General features: G+C 36.7%; 1 long non-coding RNA gene across 6 annotated transcripts in view; it reads right to left on the bottom strand.

Moving 5' to 3' along the window:
• The window catches only part of LOC112447397 (uncharacterized), a 909470-nt gene that overhangs the window by 800946 nt on the left and 95368 nt on the right, over nt 1-13156 (bottom strand). The gene's annotated exons all lie outside the window — the stretch shown is intronic.

The following is a 13156-nucleotide window of genomic DNA, read 5'->3' as shown; positions in this document are numbered from 1 at the left end:
AAGGATTTTGTTTTAGGCATGATAATGATAGTGCAATTATATTTTTAAAGAGAAGAACTTATCTTTTAAAGGTATGTTAAAATATTTCACAATGAAATAGTTATGGAGCCTAAGCTTTGCTTCATCATAATCTGCATGGAAGTGGGATGAAGTGAGTGGCTATATAGATAAAACAAGACTGGCTAATTCCAATGATTGCTGAGGCTGTGTGATGTGTATATCACATTCATTACATCCTCCTCTCCACTTCTGGGAATATTTGAAAATTTGCATAAGAAACAGTTTAAAAAAAAGTTTAAGCAAACAAACCAAGGCCTGTGAGTTAACAGCTTGCCGTGCCAAGGCCTTGACACAAATTGCAGCAAAGGGAAAATAGTGCTTACAAGAGAGCCAGTCTCCTTGTTACTTTACCTGCCTGCCCCCCACACAGCATTGTTATTAATTAAATTTAATCAATTACAATAATTTGCATTTGATAGCTGGACATTTCTGGGACATTTCAAAGGAATACCCACTGATGGGGGAAAAAGGAAGAGTTTTTCTAATAAGCATTTAAAGCTTGTTTCTCTGAGCTGCCTTACCCCATGTACCCTCTCCTGTTCCCTTCTCCTGTGGTTGAGGACCACACTGGCTCTCAACTTAGGCATGTCTTTTATTGATTTTTTACATTCCAGATGAGTCACCTTCTTTAAATTCAATTGGCATGTATTATAAGTTTAATTTTCTAAACTTTCTTATACTTACCCAAATTTCCTCAGGCTCCCAAAGTGAATTAGGTATACTTCAAATTTCTTCTTAATCATGCTTCTCTTTGAAAAAGAGAGAAAAATTTCATGGCTCTATGGAAGATTTGTTTTCCTCTCTCTCACAAGAATTTACAGAATAGCTAATGGTAGTGGTGGGGAGAGGGATGTTGTTCTTTAAAACATCATAAACCTGCAATATTCAGAAGACTGTGAAAGAGTTGACAGACTAGAATCTGAAAGAAATCTATAGCAAGGGAGAATAGTAACCTGATGCTTTCTCTTCTTGTAATATTTTCTAAAAAGAATAGAATGGGAAAATAATTTGGACACATAAATATTAATAATCAAGTAAATCAGTGTAGGAATTAACAAGAACCAATCAGGTTGGTGACTTCCATTAGGTAATATTTATAGTTAAGTACCTAGTGGTAAAGAACCTGTCTCTCAGTTCAGGAGATGCAGGAGACATGGGTTCAATCCCTGGGTCAGGAAGATCTCCTGGAGGAGGTGATGGCAACCCACTCCATTATTCTTGCTTGAAAAATCCCATGGACAGAGGAGCCTGGTGGGCTACAGTCCAAAGGGTTGCAGAGAGTTGGACACAATTGAAGTGACTTAGCATGCATGCATCACTTAAAGTAATTAATTTATATAGAGAAAGAGTCGTCAAGAAAGGAATTCCCTCACTTACAATGTTGGTCTGAAATATTTCCTAACCATCTAAACATCCTCTGCACAAATCCTCTGATCCATCAAGCAGTATAAGCATTTCAGAAAAGTCTTTGGCAATACCTGCTAAACCTGAAAACATGGATATCTTCATTACCAAGCAATTCTACTAAGTATACATCCAACAGAAATGAATACATTTCTTCACCAAACACATGTACTAGAATGTTACAGCAACACTTTCATAATAACTTTAAGCTGGAAACCACCCAAATGGCCCTAATCAGTAAAACAGTAAATCAATAAATGGCCCTAATCAGTAAAAAAAATAAATTGTGGAATATTCAAACAGCCTCAAGACAGAAACTGATGGAAATCATCAGTCATACAGTTATCAATTTCACTGTTTTCAGAAAACATTGTTGAGAAGCTGGTACAACTCTCAAGACAGACAAAAATACCTCATTTTTCCTTACTTATTATCATAACACTTATTTTGTCATTGTAGGAGTCAAAGTGAACATGTCTTTAGTATGTTAATTCTTAAACACATATATTACAGAACTTTTAAGGCCATTCTATTAATAGTTTAAGACAGCCAACTTTCTTCATTGAAATTAGTTTTTTCTTACATCCCCGCTGAACCAGAGTAAAAAGGTTCTTAGAGACATAAACCCATACATAAGGAGAGAGTGAAGAAGAGAAGAAAACAATAAAATACTGGATGCTACAAGGGAGATGGCCATGTAATAACTGATTCAGTAGATGGAAGAAAGCTAAATTCCCTAATAATAGAGAAAATTTTGAAATAACCTTATTTATGCCACAGAATTCTTGCAAGCTCAGGATCTAGAAGCATTTGATACCTCTAGAACTGGGGAAAAATTAGGGAAATGGGTCTGTAATTCTTAAAACTGTGGGAAAACTCCAAACCAATAATTAGATCCTCTAATCTACATTGCTGGGCAACTTCCATTCCCTGATCTTAGCAGAAATTTTTAAATTTAACATTTGAGGCACTCTGGCTAGAAGATGCTATGTACAGTTGAAAGCATCTGCAATTTAACTGAATGTATATTCATCACCAATTCTGAAAGCAAAAACTGCAACTTTACTTCTAGAATTCCAGTAAAGATATGTTTGTATTTTGGGTAAGAGAATGCAAAATTCTCTTCTAGAGAATCAGTCCAGCACAAGAATAAATACTGAAAGACAACATCATTCAAAATCTCCCCCACAAAGAACCCACCCAAGCCACCCAACATAAACAATAATATCAACAAGCCTCACATATAGGGGAGTATTTTCATTATTAGAGATAGTTCCAGTTGATCAGAAAATCCTCTAACCTAGAAGTTAGAGTACATAAACTCAACTTTGAGGAAAGAGAGACTATGACAGGAAAGGGAAATCTTAAATAACCATTTTCATTAGTATTCTCAAAGAGATGAAAGAAGATACTATAATGCAAACTAGATGCTTTAAAAAAAAAAAAAAGTGTTTCTAGGGAATAAAAAAGAGTTCATGAAAGATAAAAGACGTGAGAGCAAAAAGAAAAACCCAGTAGAAGCATTAATCGGTTAAGAAGAGGAGACTTCCAGAAAGTAGAGCAAAAGATCCAAAGATAGAAAATAGCTATGAAAAGTTAAGAGAATCAGGAATAATTGTTCCTCTGATACAGCCAAATAATAGGTTTTCCAAAAAGAGAGAACAAAAAAAAACTTGGAAAGGGAAAGAAATTACCAAAAAAATGACTCAACCTGAATTGCCAGATTGAAATGGGCCACTGAGTGTCCAGAACATTGGATCAAAAAACACTTGTATCAAGCTGTAACTTGGCTTTTAAGAACATTGATGGCAAAGAGAAAATTACACATGTTTCTGCAGAGTGAAGTAGAATGGGGAAGACTGCACCATATAGACAGTGTAAGGAATCAAATGACTTTGGTCTAGACTCTCCATAGCAACCCTGAAAATAAGACAATGAACAAATAAAATCAAAATTCAGAAGGATATTGATTTCCAAAATAGAATTCTATACCCAGCCAAATTATCAATCATTATGGAGATAAGATAAAAACATAAAGGCATTCATACTTGTCTTAAAAATATATATTCCTCCCACCCTTTCTAAAAAATCCACTAGGGGATGTGTGCTAACAAAACAAAAAAGCATTAACAAAAAAACAGACAGACATTTGTATCAGGAAACAGGAGACCTAACCCAGTAGACAGGCAGAGAGAGGCAAAAGGAATACTCAAGACAGGGAGGAGAGATCCCAGGGTGTCAGTCATGCACAGAGTCACATGCCAACCAGTCCAGGCTAGAGGAGCACCACTCCAGAGACAGATAGATAGCCAAGGGTTCTAGTTCAATTTGCCTGATGACATAACACCCATAAGGCTGGCACTGATGACCTCTATTCCCTATTTGTCTTGATTATGCACTGGAGAAGCTCCTGCTTTCCTCCAAATGTGCTGCACCTCAAAGCAGGCAAGTTCACTCATTTTTCCGAGAGAAATGTTCTGTCTTTGGATAAACCTGAGACTTGTGAAATAGGCTACAGTAACCTTAAAAGAAGAAAACAGCAGTCTATTCCCTCTGACTACCTATTGGCTATTCAATATTAGTCCTGCTAGATACCCTTTTTGGAGAAAGCAATGGCACCCCACTCCAGTACTCTTGCCTGGAAAATCCCATGGATGGAGGAGCCTGATAGGCTGCAGTCCATGGGGTTGCTAAGAGTTGAGCATGACTGAGCACCTTCACTTTCACTTTTCACTTTCATGCACTGGAGAAGGAAATGGCAACCCACTCCAGTGTTCTTGCCTGGAGAATCCCAGGGACGGGGGAGCCTGGTGGGCTGCCGTCTATGGGGTCACACAGAGTCGGACACGACTGAAGCGACTTAGCAGCAGATACCCTTTTATGTGTGTGAGTCCTATTTTCCCCAGGACTCAATCAGAAGCTATATACTGACTTTTCTGAGAAAGGACTCTTGGAAACCATAAAGCTGCCTGAAGTCAGTGAATCAGGAACTGTTGATTTCTTCTCCTGGAGCCTTCATCTAAAGGCAGTAAATTTGTGTGGGCTACTCAGCTTTTCCAGACCAAGCAATATATCATTTAGATAAAAATACACAGAAAGTAAATCATCTCTTAAAAGAAGGAAATGAGTCAGGCAAAGATAGACAGTGGTTACCTGGAAAATAGGAGATAGGATGAGACTGGATGCCTTTGAAGAGGGACATATCTGTAGCTCGGATGGGTAAACAATCTTTTTGTAAATTCATGCATTTTTAATTTTATCTAATGGTATATATACGTGTATATATATATATATATATATATATATATATATATATATATGTTGTTGTTGTTCAGTTGCTGAGTCCTACCTGACTTCTTTGCAACCCCACGGACTGTAGCCCACCAGGCTCCTCTGTCCATGGAATTCTCTAGGCAAGAATACTGGAGTTGGGTGACATTCCCTTCTCCAGGGGATCTTCCCGACCCAGGGATCAAACTTGCATCTCCTGCATTGTCAGGTGGATTCCTTACCACTGAGCCACCAGGGAAACCTGTATATATGTATACAAGTGTGTATTATACTTTTATGGTTAAATTTTACAATAAAAAATTAAATCACAGAGTAAAAATAATTTATAATACAGTCTCACAGATATAATCCCTTTCATCACAATAGTGTTTCCATGTGTGCTTGTGTGCACTTTGTGTGATCTTTTCAATTCTTTTGGCTTTATTTTGTTATTTTTTTCACTTAACAACACACTCCAGACTTCTCAAGACAAAATACATCCATCTCTTTTAAAGCAGTATATGAATGTGCTATAATTTATTCCAGTATTCTCAGTAGGCAACTTTCCATCTTGAAAATTTCCCCCTCTTGAAATGGAAATAAGTATATCTTTCCTTTTCTCTTTGCTCAAAAATACAGTAAAAACTGAAAAGAAAAGATTATAAAGCATTGAGAACTCAATGGAAGGTAAGAACAGTGGAGATGGCTCTGTTCCGCTCATTGAGCGAGATGACTGTTAGCATTAGTTTGCTTTTTTTAATTGTGATTTTATGTCCATACTTTTTTGGGGGGTTAAAGTGTTATGTTTATTATTGGGATTATACAACCTCAACAACTAATGTTCTTAAAAGAGAAATCTGTTATAATATTTACTTTATTTGTAATTATTGTTTGGGTATTTGGTACTCAAATGATACAAAATGCATAGAGAAGCTTAAACTCTCCCTGTCACCATCACCACCACTATGCTTTCTATTCCCACTGCCACCCACTCTCAAGGTAATGAGTAATAATAGTTTGGTATATATCCTTCTATACAGTTTTTGATGGAATTTTCTCTTTTAAAGAAGAGAAACTATTCACAGGACAAATTGTTCCACACAGCCTCTCTCGAGGCTTCTTAGCATCAGAAATAATAAGAAGCCTGATGTTCAGCTGGCACAACTGCAGAAACAAAGGGACTGGATAACCATCTTGTTCTTAGAAGTGCTTGAGATTCTTCGCTTTTCCCTTTATATATCCATCTACTGAAATCACTATGCAACTATGCCATTTTCTATTAACAGATCCACAGGGCCCAATTTCTTTGACAGGGACCATTTGAATCCATTCAGGAAATGTTTTACTCCCTTAAACCAACTCAGACTCCAGAACCCTGGGAACCAAGTTTCTTCCCAGCCTATATAGAAAAGATGGCAACTGCCAGCGACCCCCATGCCTAGGCTGGCTTCAAATCAAACAGTCTCTTCAGTAACCCAGATACCTTTAATTGACCATCAGGGCCTTTTACAAAGCAAAGCATTCACAGGAAGACATCGCTTGCTCTTTATGCCAAAGCAGCACAATGTCCTTCTTGAGTGTTTATTAAACTGGCACTGAGAAAACCCTTGAAGCCCCCAGATCATGTCCATAACCCCAGTTCAAACCTCTTCTCACCCCAGATCCTCTCTTGTTCCCACCATACTCTTCCCTTGATCCTTCCTGAAGTTAATAAAGGGGTTAATACCTTATAAGAAATAAAGAATCAAAACAGACCTGAAAATCTTGCCAAATGGCCAGAGAATTAAGCTGGATCTAAGATTCCCAAAAATTGATTAGGATCACTCATGCAGTGGTCAGAATAAATTCATACACCTTTTTTTTCTCTTTATAGATCAAATGGAAAAATGCAAACATCACTCAGAGGATGGGGGTGAGGGGCAGAATTTTTAAAGTTACTTCCTAAATCCTAATTCATCCACTGTTTGGAAACTTTGTATAATAAGCAGGATTAGCCACAAAGCATCCCTTCTCTGGAATCTGGTGAACAAAAACCTAAACATTTTTAGCCAAGAACATAAAATTTCGAAAATATGTTTCCTTAAAACTAAGTGCAATTAACAACTTTAAAGATATTCACCCATTTAATAATCAAAATTGGAAAAACAAAGGCATATATCATGCTTCATTCATTTGTCACTGTTTTCATACCATGCCATTTTCTTTTCTATTACTGCCATACTCAGATTGTGTTTTCCCAGTATTTTATCATGATGTCTATGAATAAATTATTAATTATTTGTATTGCTGCCTCAGATTTACTGAAGTCACCACAGTAATATTCTCTGGTACTATGTGAAATATGAAGCTAGTAACAAATAATCAAGTAAGAAAGGAGTTTAAATATCCTTCTTTTCTGTAGAAGTCCCTCTATTTCAGGGTGTTATTTTCACTGATCCATAGAACACAGCTTAGCCATCAGGCAATGAAAGTGAAACCACTATATCGTCTATTGGTAGCTAGCTATTCTTAATTTTATTTTCAAAGTGGGAATTTGAGGTTTCCATTTTACCTCTTCAAGAAATACATCAAAAATAGATCTTCTGTAGGGAAAAAAGTATAAGACATTTCTCAAAATAAGATCTATTTGAATTATAATAATACCAAATCTATTTGAATTATATTACAGTCCTCTGGTGGGAGATGAAAAAGGTTTTCCCTTCTATATCTATGAGCTCTCTGAGATCAAGGATCATATTTCAGTCACTGACAGTACCCAGCACAGTTCTTGGCACATAGTAAGCAAGTAATAACTGTGTGATAAATGAATAAAATTAAATAAAGGGATGAATTAACATTAAAGATAATGTGTAAACAATATAACCTTCACATATTGCACTCAAAAATGAATAGATTTCTGATAAGACATGAGTATCTTAGCCAATATAATATTTTATGAATCTCTAGTTTATTAATAATTCATTCTTTAATTGCTTTATTAAAAAAAGGGGCTTCCCTGGTGCCTCAGCTGGTAAAAAAAAAAATCCACCTGCAATGAGAGAGACCTGAGTTCGATCCCTGGGTTGGGAAGATACCCTGGAGAAGGGGAAGGCTACCTACTCCAGTATTCTGGCCTGGAGAATTCACAGTCCATGGGGTCTCAAAGAGTCGGACAAAACTGAGCGACTTTTGCTTATTACAAAAAGACTAAATGTTTTCTGTAGCTTCCACTGCCTTCTATACAGCATGAAATAATTTATATCCATATGGAAATACTCTCTATATTTTCCTTTTGCACTTTTTTGACTGAAAGGGGGAATTCAGAAAATGTTGGCAACCCGCCTCAATATCAGAGAGTAATAGTAAGGGGAAAGCTAGCCCCTACCTGCCAGATGGTTATCAGAGACTAGGAAGAACAGAGAGATCCCAATGTATCTGGTGGTGAACAAACCAGTTTCACTGTATTCAAAGACATTTTTGGCTGACAAATAACCTTTATGTGCATGCGTGTGTGTGTGTGTGTGTCACACACAGTCAGATTAATGGTGAGTCAGGAGGCAAGTAAATGCATGATATGGTAACATTATACACTAAGTGGGCTTCCCTGGTGGCTCAGATGCTGAAAAATCTCCTGCAATGCAGGAGACCCAGGTTTGATCCCTGAGTAGGGAAGATCCCCTGGAGAAGGGAATGGCTACCCACTCCAGTACTCTTGCCTACAGAATTCCATGAATAGAGGAGCCTGGTTCATTCCATGGGGTTGCAAAGAGTCAGACATGACTGAGAAACTAACACACATACATACAAACATTTTCCCATTTGAAATAATCTCAATGAAAAATGGAAATTTATTCTCAAATAGTGTTGCATTTTCAGTCAAGAAATAAGTATATATATATAATTATTTAATAGAATTATTCAACAAGTTAATAGAGGTCAAATTGAACAATGATCACTGTGCCTGGATGGAGAAATAATAACTGCTCTTATGAAATAGAAGGTCCTGGCTGTTTTTTTCCTTCTCTCTTAAGGAAGTTTATAATTATCTTTGTTGTTATTCTGTTTATAAACTATAAAGTAGAGAGAAAAGAGCAATACAGAAAGACAAAGGGCTAGAACATCACCAATTATTTTCAGTTATGCCACATGAGATAAAACTCAAACACTTCAGATGTCCTAAGCATAGAATAGTAGTTAGAAAGCAAAAATTTTCAGGGACAATCAGTGCCAAAAATTGAAGTAATTTAGAATTTCCACAAGTTCTACATGAAGTTAAAATAGAGAGAAGACGGGGGTAAAAAATCAGAAAGTATAAAGAGAAAAAATTTAAAGGGAGGAGAGATGAAAGGGAGAAAGATAAGCAACAAAATATCATATTTATGTCATGAAAAAAAGGAAGAAAAATAAATGAATGGCCCAAGTTCAGTCTGAAGGATGTTTCTTCCCACAAATCTCAGCATGTTCTAAATAGAAATGTTTGTTATTGTTTGTCTTTTCTAAGACATAAGGGAGATCACTGTATAAAATAAAAATCATTCTGCCTTACCTGCATTCTCATAAAAGTTTTATAAAGCAAAAATACATTAAAAGTACTTTAGAAAAAAATTACAAACTATTACAATTAAGATGAAAATACATTAAAATATGCCTCTACACATAATTACACACAGTATATACATTACATAACAAAAACACATCACACTGAAGCAGTCATACTCCATCCATCATATGTCCAGTAGTTTCAAGAATATGTAATTAACCGTCTTACAACACACAAAAAAAAAACCAGTGGCAATTATTTCAAGCATAGAATTTTTTATGAGTTATTGGAGAAGTATTTTACCAATTAACATAAAATAATAAATAATAATTCAAAAATTATATTGAAGTGTTCTGAATTAGAACAAATTCTAACAAATTGGCAATAGTCTGCTTTTGCAATCTGCTTTTCATCTCTCTAAAAAATAAACTGCTCCTGCATAAACAATATTTCAGTAACTGACAGAGCTGGCAGCTAGGCTCAAGACAGCAGGGATATTAGCAACCATGACTGATAGCAAAATTGGGGATTGCAGAGAGAGGAGAAAGTATACATTCAAATTTAAGGAGTAGCTGTTGTATTTCGGATTCCTTTAAAAAAATGTGACATGACATATTGAGGTCACCATTGATTAAAAAGATGTATCTACAAGGAAGGCTTTCACCTACTCTGAAATCTTCAGGGAAACCCCTTGGAGACATGCTGGCCTACCCCTTCCTGCTACAGGCACACAATGGGTACCTATGGCTAAATTCCTCTAACCTGGCTTCACCTACTGGGTGGTGTGGCCAATTAGTGAAGGGATTTGAAGACACAGTCCTACTGAATGTAATGCCAGTATGAAACCTCAAACCTACCAGCATAGAGCTCAAAGAACAAGTCCTAAAACCTTGATGTAAAACCCCTCATTCAATTTTAAGTTTTATTCATCAATCTCTTCTCAACTATATTTACCAGTATAACCTTCTGAATATCATCTTTCAGTTAACTCCATAACAAAACCTATTCTGAAAATACAAGAGATATATATTTCATTTCCTAAGCTGCTTTCTCAACACATTTTTCTCAGAAATTTTATTATATACCTTGTCTTGAAAAAGAGATGGTCTACTTATTAAATGGAAGTGTGAAAAACAATATATTTTCCCAGTCTCCCAAAGGAAATCACTCCTCCATACAAATTTGTAGAAATTTCAATTATTTATTATCTAACTTAAAAGGGTGTGTTCAAATTCAGTATGTGTAGCAGAGACTACTAGCTGTCCCTCAATACCCAGCCTTCCCTCCTTCCCCTACTAATAACCCTTGATTTTAACTGGGAATATGATACAGAGTTAGGGCTTCCCTATGGCTCAGTGAGTAAAGAAATTGCCTGCGATGCAGGAGATTCAGGAAACATGGGTTCAATCCCAGATCAGGAAGATCCCTTGGAGAAGGAAATAGCAACCTATTCCAGTATTCTTGCCTGAAAAATCACATGGACAGAGGAGCCTGGCGGGTTATAGTCCAAAGGGTCACAAACAGCCAAACACAACTGAGCAACTAAGCACACACGTGATACCCAGTTACACATTCTCAGTGGCCATCACAGTTAAGCATGCCCTTGTAAGTGCATTCCGCCTTTCAGGATGGAAAGTGACAAGTACAACTCTGAGAAGCTGGCATCTTCTTCCTTTCAACCTCTCCCTACTTTTCATTCCTTTACAAAGAACAATCAATTCATATAGGGTTATTGTATATATTATATCACTGGTTTCCCAAGACATTCTTATTTGCTCCTGTTCCAGGATTTTTTTGGTCACCCTGATCTGAGACCATTAGATGGAAATTGAATTAAGGGTGGCTGAGTTACAAAACAGAAAGAGTATTGCTAGTTGGCCTTTGTTAGAGCAGCTAAAAAGGGAAGCGATATAAAATAAACAGAAAAAAGTCAGAAATCCTTGTTCAGTTTCAGAATAAGACACAGTTGTTTCCTTCTATTGAGATGTTTAGCACAAACAATTTTAACCAAGATAGGTTTTTTTTTTTTTTTTTTAATGTTTGGACACTTAAAAAGAAGGGGAAAAAAGCCAGTGGTTAAAGGTGGTCCCACAAAAAAACAGTAGTTTTTGTCTGAAGAAAGCCAAGAAATCTTCTTGGATAAGATAGCATTTAATCTGGTCTTTACATAATAAATATGAATAGGTTTTCAAAAGGCAGCAAAATGATTTTAGATAAGGAGATTAGCAGGAGCAAAGATATAAAGGTAGCAATATGAGTGACATTTCCAAGAAATGACTTGGTGTACTATCAGGTAGGTAGGATGTAGGAAAAGCTGAAACAAGTGTTATAACTGGGATTCAATTTCAGATAAATATGAATGCTATTCTGAGAGGTTTGGAGTTCATTCTGCAGGAAGTGTGAAGCCAATAAAGGTTTCTCTAAACCTTCCCTAGAAATGGCAAAATGAATTCAATATATATAAATTCAAATATTTTCAAAAATATACTACAGTGTTCATATCATGCAACTGGTTAATGAAGGGAAATAATTAATGATATGTGGAGAGGTGTTTTCTAAATAACTAATACTTGTCTCAATCTTCATTTTCTGTTATGTCTTGGCCTTTGCTTACCCCCACCCCCCTTTTCAGTCAGCTAGATTATTCTTTGCTTCTAAATTTCAAAAGCCAAGACCTTGGGAAATTCAAACTTGAGGAAGAAAAATAAATAGATTTGGGGGGAAAAAGCAGGAAGAGAAGTCAGTCTAGAGCCTTCCTTTACCAAACTACAAACACACCAAGATCCTAGTAGGTCTAGGAGAAGAGAAAGAAAGAATAGTCTTCTTTAGAACCAAGATGCTGATTGGTCCCTGAGAAATGGATTCTGTGAGAGCTCAGGGTAGAAGGGCCAGTTGCCCCTTTCCTAAGTAGAAGAAAATAGGAAACCCTCAGATAAGAAACCAAATAAAAAAGAAAAGACCAGAAAAAGTTGGCCAAATTCTCTATGCAGCATCAGTCAGTGAGCACATCCAGTTCAGCAAAACTTGCAGCTTCACATGAAGTGAGTAAGAGAAAGGAAAAAATACAGCAGAGAGGAAGATGAAAAACTTCACAAAGACACATCACAACCATTGGGTCCTTAAGACCTGAGGGAAGTGAGGGTGGAAACGCAGACTTCTAACAGATCAATACATGGAGGAGAGTGCAGCCCTGCAGGGGTGGAGGGGGGAGGTTTAGGAAGGTTCCATAACCTCTGGGAGCAGGTATGTCTTGTTATTGCCTCACTTTTATCACCTAGGAAACACTCTACCCATTCCCATCAAAACAATATCAGATTGATTGTGAACACTATTTTTATCTTTGGAAATGCAACATTTTAAACCCTGAGTATGTAAAAAGAATCAAAACTGAAAGTAAAACGCATAGATTTCAAATGTTTTACATTTGCTGCTGCTGCTAAGTCGCTTCAGTCGTGTCCGACTCTGTGCGATCCCGTAGACGGCAGCCCACCAGGCTCCGCTGTCCCTGGGATTCTCCAGGCAAGAACACTAGAGTGGGTTGCCATTTCCTTCTCCAATGTATGAAAGTGAAAAGTGAAAGTGAAGTTGCTCAGTCGTGCCTGACTCTTAGCAACCCCATGGAATGCAGCCTACCAGGCTCCTCTGTCCATGGGATTTTCCAGGCAAGTGTACTGGAATGGGGTGCCAAATAAAAATTAGTAGGCAATGAAATCTCCCCCCCCCCCCGAGGGCTAAAGATTTTTAAGCACCTATTCTCAGTAAGTGACATATAAAGTAAACATACTTACATCAAAATTAAAATCTAGTTTCTAGTTATTTTATTTTAAATAATATACTTTTCCCTCTTAATAAGCCACGTGATTTACTTTTAGTGAATTTATGAACATGCTTTTAAATAAAATA

Source organism: Bos taurus, chromosome 7 (genome assembly GCF_002263795.3).
Source record: "Bos taurus isolate L1 Dominette 01449 registration number 42190680 breed Hereford chromosome 7, ARS-UCD2.0, whole genome shotgun sequence".
Lineage (NCBI taxonomy): Eukaryota > Metazoa > Chordata > Mammalia > Artiodactyla > Bovidae > Bos > Bos taurus.
This window is presented reverse-complemented; position numbering and strand designations above follow the sequence as displayed.